Source organism: Balaenoptera physalus (genome assembly GCF_965194825.1).
Source record: "Balaenoptera physalus genome assembly, chromosome: 1".
Classification (NCBI taxonomy): Eukaryota; Metazoa; Chordata; class Mammalia; order Artiodactyla; family Balaenopteridae; genus Balaenoptera; species Balaenoptera physalus.
In genome coordinates this window covers 95,031,083-95,055,230 of record NC_138882.1, presented here as the reverse complement: position 1 = coordinate 95,055,230, position 24,148 = coordinate 95,031,083, and the positions used below count along the sequence as shown (strand labels likewise).

At 45.8% G+C, this 24,148-nt stretch overlaps 1 long non-coding RNA gene across 1 annotated transcript in view; it reads left to right on the top strand.

The window, feature by feature from the left end:
- Nucleotides 1-23,783, top strand: part of LOC309660174 — a 53,746-nt gene extending 29,963 nt beyond the window's left edge. The window contains exons 2-3 of the long non-coding RNA XR_014263235.1: nt 3,847-3,976; nt 21,063-23,783. This is a non-coding gene — a long non-coding RNA (uncharacterized lncRNA). The remainder of the gene's footprint in view (nt 1-3,846; nt 3,977-21,062) is intronic.
- Nucleotides 23,784-24,148: the final 365 nt, after the last annotated feature.

Below are 24,148 nucleotides of genomic sequence, written 5' to 3'. Positions count from 1 at the left end.
ATTAGAACACTCCCTAACACCATACACAAAAATAAACTCCAAATGGATTAAAGACTTAAATGTAAGACCAGACACTCTAAAACTTTTAGAGGAAAACATAAGAAAACACTCCTTGACATAAACCACAGCAAGATCTTTTTTGACCCAACTCCTAGAGTAACAGAAATAAAAACAAAAATAAACAAATGGGACTTGATTAAACTTAAAAGCTTTTGCACAGCAAAGGAAACAATAAACAAGAAAAAAAGACAACCCTCAGAATGGGAGAAAATATTTGCAAATGAAACAACAGACAAAGGATTAATCTTCAAAATATACAGACAGCTCATGGAGCGCAATATCAAAAAAACAAACAATCCAGTTAAGAAATGGGTGGAAGACTGAAATAGACATTCCACCAAGGAAGACATACAGGTGGCCAAGAGGCACATGAAAAGATGCTCAACATCACTAATTATTAGAGAAATGCAAATCAAAACTACAATGAGGTATCACCTCACGCTGGTCAGAATGGCCATTATCATAAAAGCTAGAAACAATAAATGCTGGAAAGGATGTGGTGAAAAGGGAACCCTCTTACACTGTGTCAATGTAAATTGATACAACCACTATGGAAAACAGTATGGAGGTTCCTTAAAAAACTAAAAATAGAACTACCATATGACCCTGCAATCCCACTGCTGGGCATATACCCTGAGAAAACTATAATTCAGAAAGAGACATGCACCACAATGTTCATTGCCACACAATAGCCAGGACATGGAAGCAACCTAAGTGTCCATTGACAGATGAATGGATAAAGAAGATGTGACACATATATACAATGGAATATTACTCAGCCATAAAAAGAAACGAAGTTGAGTTATTTGTAGTGAGGTGGATAGATCCAGAGTCTGTCATACAGAGTGAAGTAAGTCAGAAAGAGGAAAACAAATACCGTATGCTAACGCATATATATGGAATCTAAAAAAAAAAAAAATGGTACTGATGAACCTAGTTGCAGGGTAGGAATAAAGAGGTAGACAGTGAATGGACTTGATGACATGGAGTGGGAGGGCGAAGCTGGGATGAAGTGAGAGTAACATCAACATATATACACTACTGAATGTAAAATAGTTGGCTGGTGGGAAGCAGCAGCATAGCACAGGGAGATTGGCTCTGTGCTTTGCTATGACCTAGAGGGGTGGGATAGGGAGGATGGGAGGGAGGCTCAAAAGGGAGGGGATATAGGGACATGTATATTCATATGGCTGATTTGCTTTGTTGTATAACAGAAACTAACACGATATAGTGAAGCAATTATACTCCAATAAAGATCTATTAAAAAAAAACAAATAATAATTGGAAACTTCAATACCATATAACAATTAGGCAGAAGAGTGACAAGGAAACAGAAGACTTGTATAAGATTATAAACCTACTTGACCTAACAGATATCTATCTATAGAGCACTCCACCTGACAAGAGCAGAATACATTTTCTTCTCAAGTGCACATAGTACATCTCTAGGATAGACCATAAAACAATACTTAATAAATTTAATAAGAGTGAAATAATACGAAATCTATTGTCTGACCACAATGGAATTAAATTAGAAGTCAATAATAGATGCAAATTTGGGAAATTTATAAATATATGGAAATTAACGCACACTAATAAATAACCAATGAGTCAAAGAAGAAATCACAAGAGAAATTAGAAAATTCTTTGAGATAAATGAAAATAAAAACACAATGTACTCAAACTTATGGGTTACAGTGAAAGAAGTGCTTAAAGGGACATTCTAGCTATAAACAATTAATATTAAAAAAGAATTAAGATATCAAATCAATAACATAACCTTCCATCTAAAGAAACTAGGAAAAGAAGAACAATCTAAACCCAAAGCTAGCAGAAGGAAGGAAATAATAAATACTAAAGTGGAAATAAATAAAATCGGGAATAGAAGAAAAACAGAGAAAACCAATGAAACCAAAAGTAGGTTGTTTGAAAAGATCAGTAACTAAGGCGGGGTAGGGGGAGTGAAGAAGACAAATTTCTAAAATCAGGAATGAAAGAGGAGACATCACTATTGACTTTACAGAAATAAAAAGTGTTATAAGGGAATACTGTGAATGACTGTATAAATAAATTGAATAACTTAGATGAAATGGAAAAATTCCTAGAAAGACACAGACTACTGAAAATGACTCAAGAATAAATAGAAAATCTGAATAGACCTGTAACAAGTAAGGTGATTGAATTAGTGATTTAAAAACGTCTCACAAAGAGCCCAAGCCCAGATGGCTTAACTGGTGAATTCTACTACATATTTAAAGAGTTAATACCACTACTTCAAAAACTATTAAAAATAATAGAAGAGAAAGGAGTACCATTCAACTCAGATTATAAGGCCATTATTACCCTGATACCAAAACCAGACAAAGACATCACTAGAAAAGAAAACTACAGGCAGGATATTGATCCCTTATGAATATAGATATAAATATCCTCAACAAAATACTGGCAAACCAAACCCAGAAACATATAAAAAGGATTATACACCATGACCAAGTAGGATTTATCCCAGGAATTCAAGGTTGATTCAACATATGAAAATTAATCTATGTAGTATACCATATTCATAGCCTAAAGGGCAAAGATCTCATGATTATCTTAATAGATGCAGAAAAGCATTTGACAAAACTGAACAGCCTTTCATGATGAAAAACAGCTAAGATGACACTTACAGTGAAAGACTGAAAGCATTTTCCCTAAGATCAAGAAGAAGACAATGATCTCCACTCTTTCCACTGTATTTAATATTGTACTGGAGGCTCTAGCAGAGCAGTTAGGCAAGAAAATGGTAGAAGTATTTGAATACATGTTTCTTCCAAGAAGATATGCAAATGGACGAAAAGCACATGAAAAGATGCTCAAAATCATTAGTCATTAGGGAAATGAAAATCCAAGTACAATGAAACAGCATTTCATGCCCACTAGAATGGCTTTTTTTTTTTTTTTTTTTTTTTTTAAACGAGTAACCGATCCCGGGAGGGGCGGGCCTTTTTTTCTTTTTTTTTTTTTTTTTTTTTTTTTTAATTGATGACTTTATTGCTCTATTTTTTAATTTATTTATTTATTTATTTATTTTTGGCTGTGTTGGGTCTTCGTTTCTGTGCGAGGGCTCTCTCTAGTTGCGGCAAGCGGGCGCCACTCTTCATCGCGGTGCGCGGGCCTCTCACTATCGCGGCCTCTCTTGTTGCGGAGCACAGGCTCCAGACGCGCAGGCTCAGTAGTTGTGGCGCACGGGCCCAGCTGCTCCGCGGCATGTGGGACCCCCCCAGACCAGGGCTCGAACCCGTGTCCCCTGCACTGGCAGGCAGATTCTCAACCACTGCGCCAGCAGGGAAGCCCTAGAATGGCTTTTTAAAAAGACAGACAAAGCAAGTGTTGACAAGGATGTGCAGAAACTGGAACCCTCATACATTGTTAGTGGGAGTGTAAAGTGGTGCAGCCATTTTGGAAAACAGTTTGGTGATTTCTCAAAAAGTTAAACATAGAGTTATCGTATGACCAAGCAATTCCACTCCTGGATATATACCCAAGAAAACTGAAAATATATGTCTACACAAAAACTTATACATGAATGTTATATATAAGTATATGTTAAATATATATAGCAGTACTATTCATAATAGCCCCCAAAATGGGAACAACCCAAATGTCCATGAACTGATGAGTGGATAAATAAAATGAGATCTATGCACACAATGGAACATTATTTGACAATAACACGAAATAAAGTACAGATACTATTAGATACCGTTAGATACCGATACTATTGTCTTTTTTTTTTTCTTTCAGAGTTGGAAACTAGGGCATAGAGAGGTTAAGTAAGCTGCCTAAGATCACACAACTAGTAAGTGGTGAAGCTGCGATTCTCACTGAGGAGGAGGCCATCAAGGCTGGAGTTGGTGGGTGAGGATAAGAATAGGTAGGAGATGGGGCTGGAGGCATGTGGAGGGTCTGGGTCATGTCTAGCCTTGTAGGCTATGGGAAAGGAGTTTGAATTTTATTCTATGTGCATGAGAAACTATCAAAAAGATTTAAGCAGGAGAGTGCATGATTTAATGCAAACGTAAAAAAGCAAGTGATGAACTTTGTTTTCTTAAAAAATTATATTTTATGAGTTTTTTAAAATAAATTTATTATTTTTATTTTTGGCTGCGTTGGGTCTTCATTGCTGCGCGGGCTTTCTCTAGTTGCAGTGAGCGGGGGCTACTCTTCGTTGTGGTGTGTGGGCTTCTCATTGTAGTGGCTTCTCTTGTGGTGGAGCATGGGCTCTAGGCACATGGGCTTCAGTAGTTGCAGCATGCAGGCTCAGTAGTTGTGGCTCGCGGGCTGTAGAGTGCACTCAGTTGTGGTGCACGGGCTTGGTTGCTACGCAGCATGTGGGATCTTCCTGGCCCAGGGCTCCAACCCGTGTCCCCTGCATTGGCAGGCAGATTCTTAACCACTGCGCCACCAGGGAAGTCCCATATTTTATGATTATAAAACCTAAAATTGTTCATTTGGAAAATACAGAAAAGCATGAAGTCAAAAATAAAAATGACCTCTAATTCCACCCCTTGCAGACGATAGGTAATCACTGTTAACCTTGGAATATAGTAACCTTGGCATGTAGTTTTCCAATCATTGATAAATATTTATATTTTAGCATAACTGGAATGATCACCCTACACATACTGTTCTGCCAACCAGCACTTAGGAAAAACGGTGTGTCAAGGGGTAGTTTTGTTCCAAGGTTTTGCAGGAGGAAATGGGCATTGGCGGGAGTGGTAGGAGAACCTGAGGAGTGGGGTAAGGGGATGGAAAGAAAGAAGCCCATTGTGTTCCAGGGGGATTAGCCCAGCAGCAAGATGGATCGTGTCTGGGGCATGGGTTTAGGTTGTCAGATTGCAAGGTTGCTTTTGAACCACATGTGATCTCACTGAAAAATCCAGTTTCTTTGAGTTCTCTAAGAGCCAGGCTAGAGACTACCCCTCTTCTTCCCCACAGGCCTTGGCCACAAAACCCCAGCTATCCTGTGCAGCTCCTAAAGTGGAGAGATTGTCCTTCTGTGCTGTTCTGTGTACCTCCCTCATCCTCACCTTCCCCTCTGCTTTCACTAGATCATAATTCTGGCGTGAGAGGGTGGGTATGTCGTATGCTTCAGCCTGCCCCTCTTGTTCACAATTGCAGTACATCACCAATTCCGTATCAGGCCCAGTGATCAGTACTTTTTATATATATTGCTTAAATTCATCCTATCTCCTCCCGTTCTCTGAGGCAAGTCATATTAGCTCTTTCACTGGTGAGGAAACTGAAACCCAAAGAAGTAACAACAGCTAGAAAGTGGCAGAGCCAGTTGAACTTGAGTATGTCAGACCCCAAATTCCATGTGTTTAACCACTTCTTCATACAGCCTATGTCCCCTCCAAACCCTCTATCATCAGTCTGTCTTGTTGGCGGCAGAAGTTCACTCTCCATCTCATGCTAGGTTGGGGCTGGCCTGAGGTATGAGCACAGGTTACTGGTGGGGCCAGCCAGCCCTAAAGCCTGGGGTATTTAAGACGTGCAGATAATAACCCAGGCTGAAGAACTACCACGCAGATCCAGCAGGGAGAGGGAGCCGGTTTGGGGGAATCAGGACCGCCTCCTGTTTAAAAATCAGGGCTGAGCGAGCCACAACTACTGAGCCCGCGAGCCACAACTACTGAAGCCTGTGCGCCTAGAGCCCGTGCTCGGCAACAAAGAGAAGCCACTGCAATAGGAAGCCCGCGCACCGCAACAAAGAGTAGCCCCCGCTCGGCGCAACTAGAGAAAGCCCGCACGCAGCAACAAAGACCCAAAGCAGCCAAAAATAAAAATAAATAAATATCAGGGATGAAAGTCTGAATGCTCACACCCATCAGGGCCTCTGCCACAGCTGGACTGGATCAGGTTGGAGTAACTTCCCCAAAGCCAACTGGGAAAATCCCCAGGATGCCAGGCCACCAGGCAGCGTTCCCGGGGAAGCCGACCCTGCTGCGGTCCCCTCCCTCCATTCATGGAAAAGTACAGGCAGTGCTGGTGCCCCGCAAATGTCTGGCTGCACTCTGGACTCACAACTGCAAGCTCTGATTGGTTTGTCCTTGGTCCAGGGCTGGAGGAAAATAGTTTCCCAAAAAAACAGTTTAAAAAAAATGTGGAAAATATCCACAGTCCAAGTGTCTGAGAGGGGGCGGGAAGTGTTCTAGACAGTCTTGCAGAGAAGATTCCGAGGTCCTCCTGCGAAGAGGCAGGAAGGAATGTGAAACCCTAGCCCGCTCTAGGAAGGAGTCAGGGTTGTGGATCATGCTGGGAAGTCTTGGCTTCCTGAGAAACTGCCTCAGACGGCAGTGGTTCAGCGGGTGGGCCAGGCAGGATACCTGCCTGTGGAGAATCACCCAGGTGCTCAGTGGGGACCTGGAACTCGCATCAGTTTCCTCATGGACGCTGGGGTTGCCCAAGCTTCCCAGTGCTAACCTAACTCTCTGTTATCTCTTCCTCACTTCCTCCCTTATATAGGGATTCACAGTTTTACATATGATCTCATTTGACACTGCAGCAAATGAGGAAGTGGGGAATAGATATGGATATTACTGGACGTATTGCACCAAAGAAGAGATAAAGTTAAGGGAGGCCATCTTCCTAGGGCCACATAGACCTCAGTTTTCTGTGAATCCAGTGTCCTCACGCTAGACCATGACGTGCCTCATAACCTTGTGTCCTAGACGCTCTGTGGGCCCCTGCTGTTGTTATTTCAGAAGCAGGAAGTGCTGGGGAGTGAGTGCTCTGTAGTCAGGAGGCTGACCTTCTGTGGCATTGCACCTGACCTGTAGTTGGCTTACTGATTGTGTGAAAGAATGAATGTGTGACCTTGGGCAAGGTACTTCACCTCCCTGTGCCTCAGTTTCCTCACCTGCACAATGCAAGTGTGCAGTTGGGTAGCCTCTAAGTCCCTTCCCATTCCAAAGTTTTGAGGTGCTCGCTGTACTTTCTGATGAAACACAAACTTCCTAGGCCCTGCCAAGGGTCTTCGTCCTGGTCCACTCAGCCACGTTTCCCAGCACAGACTCTGCCGTGACCTTTGCTCATACCCACCTTGCCCTGGAGCAGCGGGCAAGTGCGGACTGAAAGCTCAAGGCCTGCTTTTGCCTCTGTATCTTGACACAGAGCCCAGGCCAGGTTGCACACAGATGCGTGTTTGATGCCCTGAATGACTCAGCCCTGGGACTCCAGAGTGAGGCTGGGGCTTGGGTAAGAAAGTGAAAGGTGTGGGAGAAATCCATGTGTCTCAGTGCTGGGGGCGGGGTGTGAGGCATTCAGCCGAGGATCAGGGTGAGGGGCTGAGGTTTTGACCAAGAAAGGGAGAAATGCTGTGACTCCATCACCCTGAGTCACATGTCTTCTGGATCTAGACTGCATGTTGGGGTGTGTGTGTATTTCCTTTTTGTGGTCTTAGTAGCTGGGTGCCCTTGATGGGACTAATGGTATGGGGCACAGAAAGGCAGGTGATGGGCTCCGACAAGTGTCAAGGAGCTGAGTCCCTGAAGTCCCTGGGGTGCTCAAGGGCCTTGGAGGGCTTGTTTTTCACACCCTGTGGTCGGCTAAGCATCGTTCGTCTGGAGGTTCTGTGGACAAGGTTCCTCTGCGTCCTGGCCTGAGCTGGTCCAGTGGTGCTGGTGGTGTGGGGAGAGCATGTAGAAGCTCCCTGGGAATGGGAGGACTGGCATGGGGCTGAGGGTGGGGCTGCCTTTCTGTCTGGGCTGGAATGCCTACTTCTGTGTGTGCGCGGATGGCAGAGGGGGTGGAAGGCGGCAGTGTGGCTCCAGGCTTCCTAAGCCCGGCCACCATGTTGGAAATCCAGTTTATTGAATTTACAGTAAAGGTTTTATGGGGCTTTCCTGGAAGCCTCTCAATATGGAAACTCTTGTGCTGGCAGTTTGGTGGCTGGTGTCTGGTTTGCTTGGGAGAGATTGAGTCAGGCCTTGTTTGATGGAAAGTTCCTCTGCCTGGGTCACTGGAGAGGAGCAGGCTGGGGGCCTGAGCGGGCCTGCCAGGTTCTCGGAGGGGATGACTGTCTTGCAGCTTGGTCCTGAATGGGTCCCCACTTGTTTCCTGTCTTCTCAGGGGAAGCTGTGATGAAAAGTCACCCCAGTTAGTAAAGCCATTTTCATTATTTTCCACATGTTTTTTTTTTTTAACATCTTTATTGGAGTAAAATTGCTTTACAATGGTGTTAGTTTCTGCTTTATAACAAAGTGATATATATAGCTATATATATACATATATCCCCATATACATATACATATACATATATCCCCATATCTCCTCCCTATTTTCCACGTTTGAAAAGCATGAGGTGCTGGTCCACCGAGCAAAAATAAGCCAACTCCATAAGAATGGATTTACTGATTATATACAGCAGGAACATACAGACACAGGGCCACATCTGGATTGAGAGTCCTTCGGCCTGGCATGAAGTGCTTGCTACCCGCTACACCTTACCAGCTTCTTTGGCTTTTCCACCATCCTCTTGGACTCCCACTTTATGCCTTCCTCTCCACGAGGCGCCCATTCTGACCCCAGGACCCCTGATTTCATGGGGAGAAGATCAAGGGCTTGGGCTCTAGGATCTCTGAAGGTCCAGAAGTCCAGTCCATGAGTGTGGGTGGTTCCATCCTGCCAAGGCCCTGACATGGAAACCGATTCACAAGTCAACAGCCTTCCTTTGGCTTTTCATGAGACTATTAGGTCCTGCAGTGCCAGCTCACTAGTCCTTTCCCATGTACCTTTTGTTTAAGCATTGATGTCACTGATGTTCTGTTCTTTACATTCATAAAACAGGACATGCTGCCTGGCAGTTGAATGACAATTGTGAAAATCAGTTAGGTTGTTAAGGTTTCTCTGGGCACTGACGTGTGTCCCTTTCTGTGAAGCTGTCACGGAAGATTCTCTAGGAGCGGATGTTGTCCCTCCGCAGCACTAGTGGTCAGCCATCTGTCTGATGGTCCCAGCTCCGGGACCCAGCGAGCTGCCCACCACCAGAGAAACCAGCTGTGGTTTCCATGACTGCTCTGAAGGGTGGCCGGCCTGGATCATCTCTAAGCTTCCTAACCTGAGGTTCAAGGGGGAAGCCATTTGGAGTGAACAAGTATCAGCTTTGGAGTTCAAGTCCCAGTTCCCATACATACTTGGTTTCCTTCTCTGCAGAAAAGGAGGTAATAATATCAAGGCTGCTGTGAGGAAGAAATGAAACAACCTGGAACTGGGATGGCAGTTTCCTATTATTCTCTTCTCTTCATTTCGAGTCAATCATGTGCTTAGGTTATGGGCTCCACACTGTAAACAATCCTGCATTTAAAAATAAACAACCGCTTAGCTTCATTTGTTACATGATTATATACACACACGAGTGTTCTGCATCTTGTTTTGATTCTTCCCCACTGTCTGTGTTTCCGGCACGTATGTCTGGGTGAGTGTGTCTGTCCTGGATGGCAGAACCCCGAGGGGCTGACTCCGAGCCACACTGGGCACAATTATCTGCCTCGTGATGGTGACGATGCTAGTGACACCTGTCTTATATTTGTGATTACATTTGACTTTCACAGTAACCCTGGGAGGAAGGAAGGACTAACGAGGTGAAGGTCACAGTTGATTAGACTGCCTAAGGACACACAGCTAGGGTAGCAACAGGACCAGGCCTAGAACACAGGCCCTGCTGTGGATTGAACTGAAGAACTTCTTAGGATTGCCTTCTCTTTGCCACCCTCCAACCCCTTCCCAGACATTCTTTTTTTTTTAATGTGCTCTTGACCCCCTTTTTTCTGGGCTTGGCTTGAGTTCCAGTAATCAAATAAATGGCTCATTTCCCATGTGGGCTCTAAGCAGCATAATCTAAAAGACAGGGGAGACTTTTCCTCAGACCCTCCAGGCCTGGGTGTCTGGGGTAGCTGAGGGTTAGTTGCCTGCAGCCTGAAGGCCCTGGGGAAGCAGAGCTGTGGGCCCTGAAGCCAGAACAGCGCAGAGGAACATGGCCCTTTGTCCAGGGATCTGCAGGCTAACTGCTTTAGACAGTGATGTTCAGCAGGTCAGTCTTTTTTTCTCCCTAAATTAATTAATGTGTTGGTTCATTCACGCCTCTGGCGCGAGTGGCATGTTATACTCAGTGTTTCGTCATTCACGGGAAAGGTGAGGTCCTCCCCGGCCTTGAGGATTTTGCAGTCGGTTGATGAGTCAACCAAACAATGGAAAGAGACAAACAGAAGCACCAGAGAATAAAGATTTATAAAGAAAAACATTCTTGGCAAAACCAGGGTTTAAATCCTGGCTCAGTGTGGGAAGCAGGGATTCGGCTGAGGGGCTACTGGGAGTCCCGGGTGTGAGATACCAAGGGCCTGGCTTCTGGTCACCTGTTTGGGGGAAAGGCGAGGTGAGCGTGAGCGATTCAAAGCTTTCAGTTGTGTGCCAGCCTGGCTCCTGATTGGACGGGGCATCTGCCCTAAGTGCAACTAACCCACGGGCCTGCCAGTGACTTGGTTGTTTGAAATGGTGAGCCAGGCCAAGTGAGATGCCCCTCTAACTGTTCTGAACCAGAAAACACCGAGAGAATGAAATAGCCACGGGAGCTGAAGCTGCAGATTCACGACATGCGAGGGGAGGGCGGCCAGGCTGGCTGAATGCGAGCCTGCATTCAGGAGAAGCAGGTGCTCTGACGAGCAGGAGCCGTGAGGTGGGGAAAAGCTCAGCTTCGGGAATCAGAGAGCTCAGAGAGGAACGAGAGGAAGGCACAGAAGGAAGTGAAGCCATGTTAATGGTGGAAAGTTAGATGGGAGATGTATAGACTCTGCTGTTGAGGGCCCCAGGGCTGCTGCAGATCCAGAACCAACCTCCAGGTGCTGCGCCCACCCCCGATGCCAGGCTGCTTGGCCTCCCTGGGTCCCTGTGTCCATGGCTCTGTCCAGAAATCCCCACGACCGGAGGAAACATTGGTCAGCCTTAGGCTCATGCAAACGAAAGATACATTAGCCTAGATAACATCTTAGACACCTGGAGAATGAGGATCGGTGGAATGGCCACGGGTGCACATACACACATACTCATGTGTGCACACACGTGTATCTTAATTTAAATGGACTTGCAGGCTCAGTTTCGAGATGGAAGTTCTGTGAGTGTGGAGCGGCCAGGCTGTGGGGAGTGCCAAGCGGTGGGATGTGGGCTGGACCAGCAAGGGAAGCCAAGCGTCCCGTCCTGGGGAGTCCAGTTGGAAGAACTAATGGGTCATGGCAATAGAAGCTGCCAATTTTAGTTTCCTTCAGGATGTAGATGTCATTTAAAGTCAAACTATTTCCTAATACTTGTGCCCAGAAAATGATTTATTGGAGGATGCTAATGCTGTTCTCTGCATCCGACGTGGGCAGCGTGATGCTGTCCCAGAGCGGAGGACATGTGGCCTGATGGGAAGCAACTCAGTGCTGTCCCTGGAGGCCATTTCTAGGCGGTGTTTGTCTTGTCCGCCCCGAGACCCTCCACTGTGGCCAACTCTCCCTCATGTTAATTCTTCAGATACCTTCAACGTGTGTCATCTGTACATATCCTTTTGGTACTCATCACCTACAATTTTGTCTATTGCCCTTAGAGGTTTGTGTTTGGGGGTTTATTGTTTCCTTTGCTTCCCTGAACCCTGGATCCGGGGTCAGGATTCCCTGTTCTGGCACTCTGTGCTGTGTGACCTTTGGCAAGGCACGAACGTCTCTGAACTGTAAAGTGGGAACAATGATATCTCACCAGGCTATCTTAAAGGGACAGGGATCAAATGCCAATGTTTGAGAAAGCTTTTGAACTCTGAATTATGGTGCTAAGTGAGGAACTGATATTATTTTCTTCTTGTAAGGCCTGTGCTTTATAGTTTTTCATGGTTTTCTCACACCCCAACCCCAATCCCCACAAAATAAGCACACCGATGAGCAAATAGGAGGAGCTCAATAAATAATTGTCGAATGTGATCATCACTGTTTTCATCTTCACAAATTCCTTATTATGCCTATCTGGTGCTGCACAGAGAACTCACCCTCCCCGCGATGCTGACAGATAAGCATGGACACACACAGGACCATGGGAAGGCATCAGGAAGTTACATAACTTGCCAGTAGAGAATAAACATCAATTACACATAAAGGTTAAGAGTACTTTGGAGGTTAGGAAAAGCAGTGAGTGAATAATTGAGGTAAGAAAGTAGCTTGTGGGAACAGCTTTAAGATACAGATTGAGGCAGGGTGGAGCAGGGGAACTGCTCTTATGTGATTAATGTAAGAAGACCTTCCAGAGGAAGTGGGTTCTCAGGAGCAGGTAGACTGGAGGAAGGGATGGGCTCAGTGAAGAGGTGGCCAGGGAGCATTCCAGGCACATGAGTGTCACTTCTGCAGGCTGAGGTGCTGAGATAGCCTCAGGATGGCTCACTCCTTTCCACAGGTTGGAATGTCTAGAGGTGTGTATGCATGTGTGTGCACATGTATGTGTGTGCATGCATACGTGTGTTCGTGTGTGTGTGTGTAGATGCTAGGGTAGGAAGAGGGCAAGGGACAGTGAGAGGGGGTGAAAGGAAAGGAGGACTTGGTGGGAGAGTTGAAGAATATATGAAATTGATAAGCCGTAGGTGTGAGATGTTAGAGGAACCCCATAAAGAGATTTCTTTACACTATATCCAATAAAGATGCCCCACCTTCTTTGTTTGGGTTCAGAACTCGGACTTGGGACCAGATTAAAATCAGAGGAAGGGATAAGGTTAGGGATGATGGCAGAGTAAAGAACTCAGGTCCTGAGATTCACACGGTGATGGGCAGACCTCACCAGAGTTTAGTTGAGCCTTGGCCAGTTGACCTGGCACCTTTCCTTTTGAAGGTTTATCATTGGAATTGAGCTTTTATTTACTTGCTGCTCATTTTGGAGAACCGTTGTCGAAACCCCCAAGTTCCCATTTGTCCTAGGCCTCAGGCATGAGTGATGTGATCAGGCAGGCGCCGTGCTGTTGGTCTGGACTTTTGAATGTGCACGTCCCCTTGAGGTGAGGAGGAGGGCTGGGCTTCCCTCTGCCCAAGCCAACAATCAGATATGATCTCAGCACGGCCACTCCTTAGAGGGAGGGGAGAGGCACAGGGCTATTTCATCCCATTTCCAGATGGAGAAACTGAGGCCTTGAGCAGTGAGAGGAGCTTCATAAACACGAGATAATGAACTAGCTGCAGAGCTGAGAAAAAATTGGGCTTTGGCTCAGGGTGTCCAGTGCAGTTAATGGGTGTGGGTGTACCTGTTCCTCTCTGGTCCTCCTAAATCTTCAGATGGAACATAGGAGATGACTCAGTTTAAAAACAGACACTGTTTCCTAGGAAAGAATGTGTGGCACTGGGAGAATTACATACTCTTTATAAGCCCAATGTCCTCATCTGTAAACAGGGAATAATGGTAATAGCTACCTCATACCACTGTTGTGATGGGTCATTGAGGTCAGAATGGATCTAAATCTCAGGATCCAATTTCTGACCCCCTCGCTGAACACATGAGGCACCACAATGCCCACTTGGTGGAGATTATGTCCACTTGACCTGAGCCCACTCTCGGTTACCCAGTTCAGTGGTGGGAGCCATGACCCAGTCAGCCTAGACACCAGCTGACCTAACATAGGTCTGTATCCTGTTGGATTTACTTTCCTAGTTATGTTATCACAGTACAGGAGGAAGCTAGCTTTGAGTGTCTACTGTGTGCTGGGCAATTTCTAGGTGCTCTCCATAAATGAATTTATTGAATTCTTATCACAGTCCTGTGATGGGTGTTGTCAAACCAAGGGTTTGCATTCCCCAAGAAATTTTTTACCTGGGTAGTCCTGGATGCTGAGTGGTAGAAAGAAAGACTGATATTTTCAGAATCCACATCGAAGAGGCCATGAAGCCGAGTGTCTGTAAAACCACACTCCTTTTCTCAGCTCCACATACTCTTCAACTTACTGCAAGACTTGTAGTCTTGGTACTCATGGGAGGAGGTTGACCACACCCTTCTTGAAGCTCTCTTCCATGGCTTCAGTTCGTTTCTGGTTCTCCTTCCACCTCAATCTTTCCTCTTAGTCTCTGTGGGGGGCAGCTGTTCTTCTGCCTGCCCCTTACAAATTAGCTTTCCCCAAGGGCCTGCCCTCAGCTTTCTCCTCTCTTCATACTGAGTGCTCACCTTAGAAGACATTTTCTCTTCCAATGCCATAGATTGCTCATAACCCCACATTAGTTCCCAGAGCTCCAGACTAAACAGTCAGCTGACAGTCACCTCCCAGAATTTCCTCTCGGTTGTCCCTCAGGCACATCCAATCCTACATGCTCAGAATTGAGCTCACTATCTTTCTTCCTCATCAGCGCCTTCTCTTAATTTCTGGTTTGATGAATGACATCACTATCAAGTTAGCCTCTCAAGCCTGAGGCTGGGAATTAGTCTAGATTCCCCTATTTCCTTCAGTCTCCACACCCAGTCTGTAACCCGGGCCTGGAGACCCTCTTGCCTTCACATCTCTTCCTCCTTGCCATCTTGATCCTCAATTTAGACCCTCAGGTTTTTGTTTGCAATTCAGCTTCTGTTCCCTTTGCCAGAGAAATCCTTCTAAATCTGTAAAACAGATTTGTGCCTCCGTGGCTTCTTTCACCTTCAGGATGGAGGCCAAACCCTCCATGATCTGACCCAATTTACTCCCCTCCAGCTAGCTCTCCGGCCATGACCCCATCTTCCCTCTCTCTCCCAGATGGGGCGAGAACACTTCAAGTTTGTGCTATTCTGTCTGGAAGGCCTGTCTCCCACTTATCTGTCCGGCAAACATCTCGGCTGGAGGGTCACCTCTCTTGGGAAGACCTTCCTGACCCACCACTTCTGCTTCTGCACGCCCACCATCCTTGACACACACACCACGGCTGGTGGGACTTCCTCAACCAAGCTGAAACTCTCTTGAGAGAGCGATCATGTCTTAGCCACACGTCTCCCTAGTGTCTGTCGTGGTGTTCAGCACATAATGGGAATCCAACCAATATTTGTTGAATGAACGAGTGTGGAGCCTAACGGAACACTGAAATCCGTGCGGCTCTACGCAGACGTGAGGGGCGGTGAGCGCTTGTTCCTGCCGCTAGAGGGCACCCTCGCCGTGCGCTTCGCTGGAGGCCGAGCCAAGTAGGGCTCCTCCTCGGGCGGCTTCTCGTTGCGAGCTACGAACCTGGCCACTGAGTGCTGCCTGTGGGCTGTGCCGTCCCCTTACGAGGCTCCTGCCATTCCCTTTAGATGTATCCTTTATTTCTTCTCATTACGCCCCCCCCCCCACCTCATGCTCCCCCTGGACGTACAGCACCTTACACTGCGGCAAATCCACGCCTTTCCGTACTTCCTTTAGCGGTAGGCAATAAAGTCTCAACTCGAGCTAAGACACTGATTAATAACAAGTTCTGAGGGTATCATCTTCCTGGTGACACAGCTGCGTCTTAGCAACTGCTTTTAATGCCTTTGAGTAACATGTTATGTGTGCTGGTGGTGGGACATATTTGGTGGGAGAGGTGGGGATGCCCTCAGAGCCCCTCAAATCACACCGTTCAGGGGCTTGCCTGTGAGTGCGCAGCCCCGGCTTGACGTGCTAAGGCACACATCCATCCTCATGCCACTTACATCACACCTCACCCACGGGGTGTAGTGGCCACCTCTGGAAGTGTGTCCAGTTTTGAAGTGGGCTGTACTTTCATTTTGTAGAAAATGTTGTAAGAGTAACGCATTCTTCAGCTTCATTAGTAAAGTTTCTTCCTCATGGAAAGTTTTACCGTGCTCTGTGTTGTGAAACCACGCTTGAATTATTGTGTTCAGTTATGCGCACCTCTTTTTAAAAACAATGGGAATTATCCAAGAATAATATAAAAATGGTGAAGCTCTGGGAACTGTGCCATTTGAGGGTCAGATGAAGAAATGGGGGCTGTGTAGACTGGAGAAGAAAAGATGTAGGGAAAGTGTGATGGCTTCCTGTCATGTGGGTGCTTCTGTTTCCACCAACGTATAATAAAAGAATAAAAAATAGGTTTTCAATACCAAGGAAGCTCCTGGGCCTTCTTTTGTAGTGCAGAATCTGGGGAGTGAGGTAAGGGAGAAAATAACAGAAAATTTAAAAAGCTAGAAAGGCTAAGATTATCCACAAGAGTTGTACAATCAGAGAGCAAGTGGTGGTGGAGCCCTGTGGAAAGAGACTGCTGTCTGCTTGCAGGCTTGATTGGAAGTGGTTAAAAGAGGGAAAGTTTTGGGGATCTCTGCAACTGAGTGGAAGGTCAAAAGAGAAATATGGGGAAAGAGCATTGTGAGAAGTTGTCTGTAGTTTATTATTTGATTGCCTTTTAATAATATTTGAGAAATTCCAGGACATTTTTGAATTGCATCTTCACCTATTCTTGGTTGTTAGACTGTTTAATTAGAATGAGACATTATTGAGACAAGAGCACAGGGAATGCTGGGATTATATGGGTAAAATGAGGAAGCATTTTCTAACAACCAGTTGAGAATAGGATAGGCTCCCTCATGCTGTGGTGAGTCCCACTGAATCTGGATGAGCAGTGGTCAGGGTTGCCATGTTGAGATGCTCTGCCCTGGTTGAAGTTTGCAATGGCTTCTAGGATTCCTTTCAATTCTGAGTCTATAACTTCATGAAAATGACATTGCTGGGCAAGTTTGAGAAGCCCATCTTTATACCTGTCCTTCCACAGTCTGGTGTGGAGTTCATGAAAAGTTGGGAATTTACAAGGAGATGCCAGTCCTCCAGTCTATGCTGGACAGTTCTTTTCTGGCAGCTAATTTAGCTCTAGGAGACCCTGGTTCCCAAAACACTGTTGAGGGGGTCACAATCAGAAGACTTAATAAAATGCAAGTGGTCAGCTTCACAGACATCTTCTGCAGACAGTCTGTGTCCGTGTACAGTCCTAGGATCTGGGGTACAAGAGTCACTGAGACACAGTCCTTGTTCTCGAGAAATTTACCTTCTGTCGGGGAGAGTCCCATAAGTCAGTGGCTACATCCGGTGTCCCAGGCATGGAGAGAAGTATGCACGAGGAGGGGTGATGGGAGACGAGGACAAGCTTTGCTAAGGAAGGTCATTCTAGAGCAAGTTTTAAAGGGTGAATAGGGGTTTGCCAAGTGAGCAAGGGGAGGGAAAGGGCATTCCAGGCAGACAAAGCCCCATGGGCCAAGGAGCAGATATGTGAGGTTACACGATGTAGTAGGGGAGTTGGGGCCAGGGAGACAGCGGCATGGCCAGGGCCTGAACACCTAGTTATAAAGTTTGTGATATGAGACTGCAGAGTTATGAAGGTCTTTCTCTTCCATGCTGAGGACTTTTAGCTTTATCCTACAGGGACTGTGGATCCCAGAAGCATTTCAATCCTGTCACCTTTTGGTGGGCAAATGGAGGATGGCTTGGAGGGGTGTGATAGAGTGTGCACGCATGTGAATACGTGTGTATGATGTGCATGGCCAGATGCACTGAATCAAAAAGCCCAAGGATGTGGGGCCTCCCCCAGCAGACAGCCTCACAGTCTGCTTTGAAACCACACTTCTATCCTCAAATTGTTTCACTTGCCTCTCATGGAATAAAAAAATCATTCAGCTCAGTTCTCTCATTTGGCAGAGGAAGAAAGGGAGACCCTGAGCAGGGCAGTCCCTTGCCCAAGATCACAGAGCTAGGAAATGGCAGATTCCTTGGTTTCTTGGCTCTTAATCCAGTGCTCTTTTCATGGTGTCATTCTGCCTTCTGAGAAGCTCCAATACCCACAGGGCAGACCTGGAACTCTGGAGAATGGTAAATAAAGCTTTGGCAATCAAGACACAGCTGTCTTTCCTTCCCAGCTAGGTCCCCAGCACATAGAATGCCCGGGGACACCTCTCTGCCTCACTTAAAAAGCTCCTGCTTCGGGGACTTCCCTGGTGGCGCAGTGGTTAAGAATCGCCTGCCAATGCAGGGGACACGGGTTCGATCCCCGGTCTGCGAGGATCCCACATGCCGCAGAGCAACTAAGCCTGTGCGCCACAACTACTGAGCCTGCGCTCTAGAGCCCACGAGCCACAACTACTGAGCCCGTGAGCCACAACTACTGAAGTCCGCACGCCCACTGCAATGTGAAGCCCGTGCACCGCAACGAAGAGTAGCCCCCACTCGCCACAGCTAGAGAAAGCCCGCGCGCAGCAACGAAGACCCAAAGTGGCCAAATAAATAAATAAAATAAAATAAAAAAAGAAAAGCTTCTGCTTCCCACTAGCTATCTATTTTACATTTGGTAGTGTATATATGTCCACGCCACTCTCTCACTTTGTCCCAGCTTACCCTTCCCCCTCCTTGTGTCCTCAAGCTTTGTGACCACCTAGCGGGGGGTGGGGGGGTGGGAGGGGAGGGAGATGGGAAAGTGGGAGGGAGATGCAAGAAGGAGGAGATATGGGGATGTATGTATATGTATAGCTGATTCACTTTGTTATAAGCAGAAACTAACACACCATTGTAAAACAATTAGACTCCAATAAAGATGTTAAAAAAAAAAAAGCTCCTGATTCTCTTCTTCCTAAAGAACTCCTACTCCTTCTTTAGGTCCCAGCAAATGTCACCTTTCATCTGAGGGAGTCTGTTACCTCAACGCCTTTGGGCAGAACCAGTCATGTTTCCTCTCTGTTTGCACAGCACTTAATATGGCAGGTTTACAAGCCTCCTGCCCCACGAGTCTTCAAGCTTCTTGAAGGAAGGCACCATTTCTGTCTGGCTTCTGGTTGTAGCTTCAGTGCCTGGCATGGTACCTGGCACAGAGTAGATGTCCACAGAATGTTTGTTGGATGACTAAATTGATGAATGTATGAATCAGGAGTCTGACCCTGAATCCTTCTATGTGGATCTATTGTGAGACTCTCAGGGGTCTAACAGAGCACATAGTTTTCTTATGTTATAGTGGCTGGTGCTGGTGTTCTAAGCAGAAATGCATTAGGGCTGGAAAGTTTTCTATGTGTTTCTTTTTCCTAAAGCAAAGTGAAGGTGGTGACTCTGCGTTCATTTTTCCTTTGTAATTCCTCTGTATTACATTGACCCCAGGAAATTAATTTCCCCTGGACACTTTCAGCCTGGAAGATTTATTTGTTTATTTTTTAGCTGCTAAGAGCTAAAGCTGTTCTTACAGTTTAGATTTGTTTTGTGTCTTTTGGGAAGAAAAATTCTCTTGCCCTTCTAAAAAAATTTTTTTCTTCCTTCTCCCTCTCAAATTCCATGCTTGTTTAATCTTGTTTAAACAATTAGATTCACCTTAAGGGAGCCAAAAATGGAGCCACTTTGGGGAGGGGGCTGGGGCTTGGCCAGCTTTTCTTCTCTTTTCAAGAAGAGCCTTTCCCATCAGCATTCTTCTGCCAACTGATTAACACCTTGTGATGAAGCACCAGGCTGTGCATCTCCAAGGGGTTAGCTCTTTCCGTGTGGAGAAGACTTGTTCTTTGTTTAAGGAGAACTATTTACATTTTTTTTGCATTTGATTAAAACTCCTGGGCCTGGTGCAGGCAAAGCTGTGAGAGGGTGACCCTGGGGCCAGGGTGGACTGCATCTGGAGAGCTCTGGCCTCTTTACTTTGGGGGAACTGCAGGGTTTGGCCTGGGCAGGAGAGACCCTCTTTGGTTGTAGGTGTACAGATACCTTCTCTCTCTCTCTCTGGCTTTATTTTCGCCTGAGCCTCAGATTCCTGGGGCTTTCTGGGGGCTGTTGGTGGCTATTGTCAGCTGGTGGCTCTGGGCAGGAGCTTACACACAGCCTTGAGGCCAAGTGGTGTGAAGCAGGGGCAGATGTGTCTTCCTGCAGCTCAGAGAGGTCTGTTATGGAGTAACAGCCCTCTGGGATATTTGGAGAGTGATTGGAAGGAAAGTGAAAGGAAGGGCATTTGTGGATCATCTTGCAAGTGTGAGGAATTGAGCTAGGTATATTTAAAATGTTTGCTCATTTAGTCCTGGGAATAACAATCACTAAGTGTACCGAGTGCCTGCCTCACGCCAGGCGGGATACATACACGATCACGTTTAGTCCTCAGCATGTTCCCCCATGAAGTGCTTACTGTTATTTCTCTTTTACTCATGTGGAAACTGAAGCTTGGAGAAGTCAGGTGAGTTAAAGAAGTTGTCCAGGAGTGAGAACCAGACCTGACTCAAAATCCCCTTCCGCAGTGCCTTGTCATGGAGCCTACCAGGGTTGGGGGCTGGGGCCTGAGAGTCATGAGGCTTTTTTCAGAGTGCCATAAAATATGATCTATTGAATTTCCTCAAATGAGAAAGGAACAATTTCCCCAGCAAACAAATGATCATATTAAACCACAAACATAAGCAGCCCAGGCCAGGAGAAAGCAAACTGTTGAAGGATGTGTGAGTGTTTGCTTCTGAGTTTTCTCATTAATAATTTCTACTCATTCATTTATTGTGTTTTATGCTATCTCTGGCTAAAAGGCAAGTGGTAACAGGCAGTAAGGGCGGAACAGAAATTTATGGAAGAAATGCCTACAAATTGAGAAAAGGCTATATGTTCACATTTTTTTAGTGTATTAGGAAAGCTGCTAATATTTGATTTTAGCAGTACACCCCCCCAGGCATGCTTCCAGAGCACCAGCCTTCACAGAAGCATTGATTCTGAGCCATACTGAAGATGTGTGGTGGACACAGGTGTGTGCAGGGGAGGGCTCACCCCCAAGTATGGATCTGCTCCTTTGAGCCCTGAAAGATGTTGCCTACCATTTTACAGGCAGACAACTCACCTTCCATGTCCTTTTTGCTTAGGTCACCATCAAAATGATTGGAAATGCTCAAGTCACTGGTGGGCCTGCGAACTTGACCTGAGTGTGCTAGAGCAGAGGTGGGAGTGGGGAAGGTGTATTTGCTTAGAATTTTAGAAACAAGGATAATGCTGTAAATGGGCCACTGCCCCTCCGAAATCACCTAAGTGATTATCCTCTTCCTTCCAACAGGCGCAGACTCACGGACCATCATTCTCCCCAACTTGCAAACATTCTCCACAAGAGAGAACGAGAGCTTTCTGTGCGTCTTCTCATAATCATCCCTGACTGGGGCCTGAAGGTGTGAGTACCACAGATTCCCACACTCTTTAGAAGGATCAGAGCTGTCTCTGCTTTTGCTGCACTAAGTAACTGTGACTGTCATGCACGAGGTCAGCTCTTTTAACAAAATCTCACGTGGATCTTTGACCAATCCCTCCGTTTGGATGGCAAGGATGGGTGGATGGGTTGGGTGGGGGCAAAATATCAAGCTACAACAATGCCAATAGATTTCTCCAACTCACCTCTATTTCTAGTCTCTGCAGGGAACAGGGACTGGGCTCCAGATGATAAGAAACTAATGAAATGATTACACTGTACTTTGCACTGTAAAAGAGAACAAATGTTAAATAACAACAACAATAGTAGTAATAAGATTTTGATTTGGGGCTGGGGCCTCAGAATTTCAGAGATGGAGCGCATATGGAATACATTCGTAACTCTGTGTAATGCCCTGTAAACTGATTGGGTTCAGGTGAGAAACATTTGTCAGCAAAGTTCCCATTATGGGGCGTGGTGGGGTCTGGCCTGGGCTCTTACTGGAGGGGCTGCCTTAGGAGACCAGATGCTGTTGTTAGCTGTGGTAGTGGGATATGTTCCGCAGGGAATTCTCCTTATCTTCTTGTAAGCTCCAAGCCAAGGAATGGTTGATCTGGCTTGAATTGCGCATTTCAGTCTGTTATACAGAAGGTATGATGGATCAAACAGGAAATGCTAAACACACAGGAGGAGACCTGCTGAAGTCATAGGCCATGAGAATTTCAGATTTCAAGTTCATGCTCTTAAGGCACTCACTATTCTGGTACCAGTAATGGGATGTTATTGGTGAAGTTATTGCAGGTTTGGATAATCTAGAAGACCATGGGTGATGAGTCCCAACATACCAGTAGCTGTTTGTGGTACACTGCAGGGCTGCTGGGGTAGGGCATACAAAGCCCCTGCCCTTCTAGTATTTGGGCTGGGCACCCCTTTCATGATAAGATAAACCACCAAATGACTATATTTTTGTTCTGGAAAAGAGGAAGCCAAAGGTTTTCCCAGAGGGTTCTGTCCCCGGAGTTTCCTGGTCCTCTGTGGTTTGGCTTCCCCACTTGGGTGGCCTTAGTGGTCTGCTGTTTTTATCCAGTTTCCTTGCTGCTATTTTGATCATCGTTGCCTCTAGTCACTGTTGCATGTTCTAGTGGAAATTTTACAAATATTTAAAATGAGACTGAGTTAGAGGTGTATCAAATAGAGATCTTCACCACACTTAGGGAGTAGTTCTAACATATGGGGAATATTTAAAAAGCCAAAGTCTATTTTAAGAAAATTTCTCCTTTGAAGCATAAATTGGTTTTTTAAGTTTTGTTTTATAAAACTCAGTTTTTGCTGGAATTTATCAGGGGTATGGGTAGATGAGAGAGCTTCAAGGAGCTGGGGAGGAAAGAAGGGTGTTGGGATTTGGGTCTGAGGAAGGAGGTGACAGTGGGAAAATGGGCAACTAATGGAGGGGAGTTGTTCAGATGGATGATGGAGCAACCATCAGTATCATCAGAAAATAATTATTAAGTGCCGATGTTTGCCACTAATAGAAACATGGGGATGACCAATATGCCCAAATCTAGGAACCGAGGCAGGTAAGCTAGTGTTTCTCATCTTATCAAAACAGGAGGGCTTCCTGAAGGAGGTTGGGCATTTGGAATGATGCACGGGAAGAATGCTGGCTGAGCAAAAGGGCAAGGGCTGGCCTTGCCCCTGGGGGTAGCCAGTGTGGACTGCTGGTCTTGTCCTAGTCACTTTTTCTATTTTTAATATCTTTGCCAGTCCTTGGTCTAGGTTAAATATTCCAAGGCAGTGGGAGAATTTTAGCACAGAGCCATGCTAACTTCCAGCAAGGCAAGCTCTGGCTCCACAGCTTAAACCATCCCCTCTCTATAGACTCTAACCTCCACTCCTGCCTGAGTCCCAGCTTTACATTTCACCCTGCTTGTTGGACTTCTCCAAATGTGTCCAATTGGTACCTCACATTTGAAGAGTATAAAATGTAATTTTCTTATTATTCCTCTCTTTTTTCTCTTCCTGACATCCAATTTTACTCTGAAATGCATTCCACATTTTTTCCTATGATTTTCATTCCTATCACCACCACACTCCTCTTTTCAGACCAAATTACATCATGACTAGTGTACTAGCATGGCCATATTTCCCATCACCGTGCCCCCATCTTCGCTCTTCCCTCATGTGCTGATGCTAGAGGTGCCTCCCATATATAGTCCAGCTTAATAAATATTGACCGAGTGCTTAATATGTGCACAAGGCCTGTCACTTATAGACCTCGATAAATATGTCCTGAATTATACCAAACTGAAATACTTTTAAGATGCATGTAATTTCTTTCAAGAAGAAAAATACAAAGTCATTAATCAGAAACAACTGAACAAAGGACAGGAGAGATTTGTATAGAAGAAGGGGATGGAGAAGAACTTTCCAGGCAGCATGAGACAGTGGACTATGTACTGAAGGAAGATCCAGGAGCCATTGCTGGTCCGTGATAGACTTGCAATCAAGTGCAACCCTGTACTTACTAGTTACAAGGCCGTGGGCACTGACTATCTCTGGACCTGTGTTTTCTCATTTTCAGGGTGATAATTTTTTTTTTTTAAAGTTTTTTCCTTTGTGATGAGAACTCTTTTTTTTTAAATTATTTATTTATTTATTTATTTATTTATTTTTGGCTGTGTTGGGTCTTCGTTTCTGTGCGAGGGCTTTCTCTAGTTGTGGCAAGTGGGGGCCACTTTTCATCGCGGTGCACGGGCCTCTCACTATCGCGGCCTCTCTTGTTGCGGAGCACAGGTTCCAGACGCGCAGGCTCAGTAATTGTGGCTCACGGGCTTAGTTGCTCTGCAGCATGTGGGATCTTCCCAGACCAGGGCTCGAACCCGTGTCCCCTGCATTGACAGGCAGACTCTCAACCACTGCGCCACCAGGGAAGCCCCAGGGTGATAATTAAAAACTGTCAT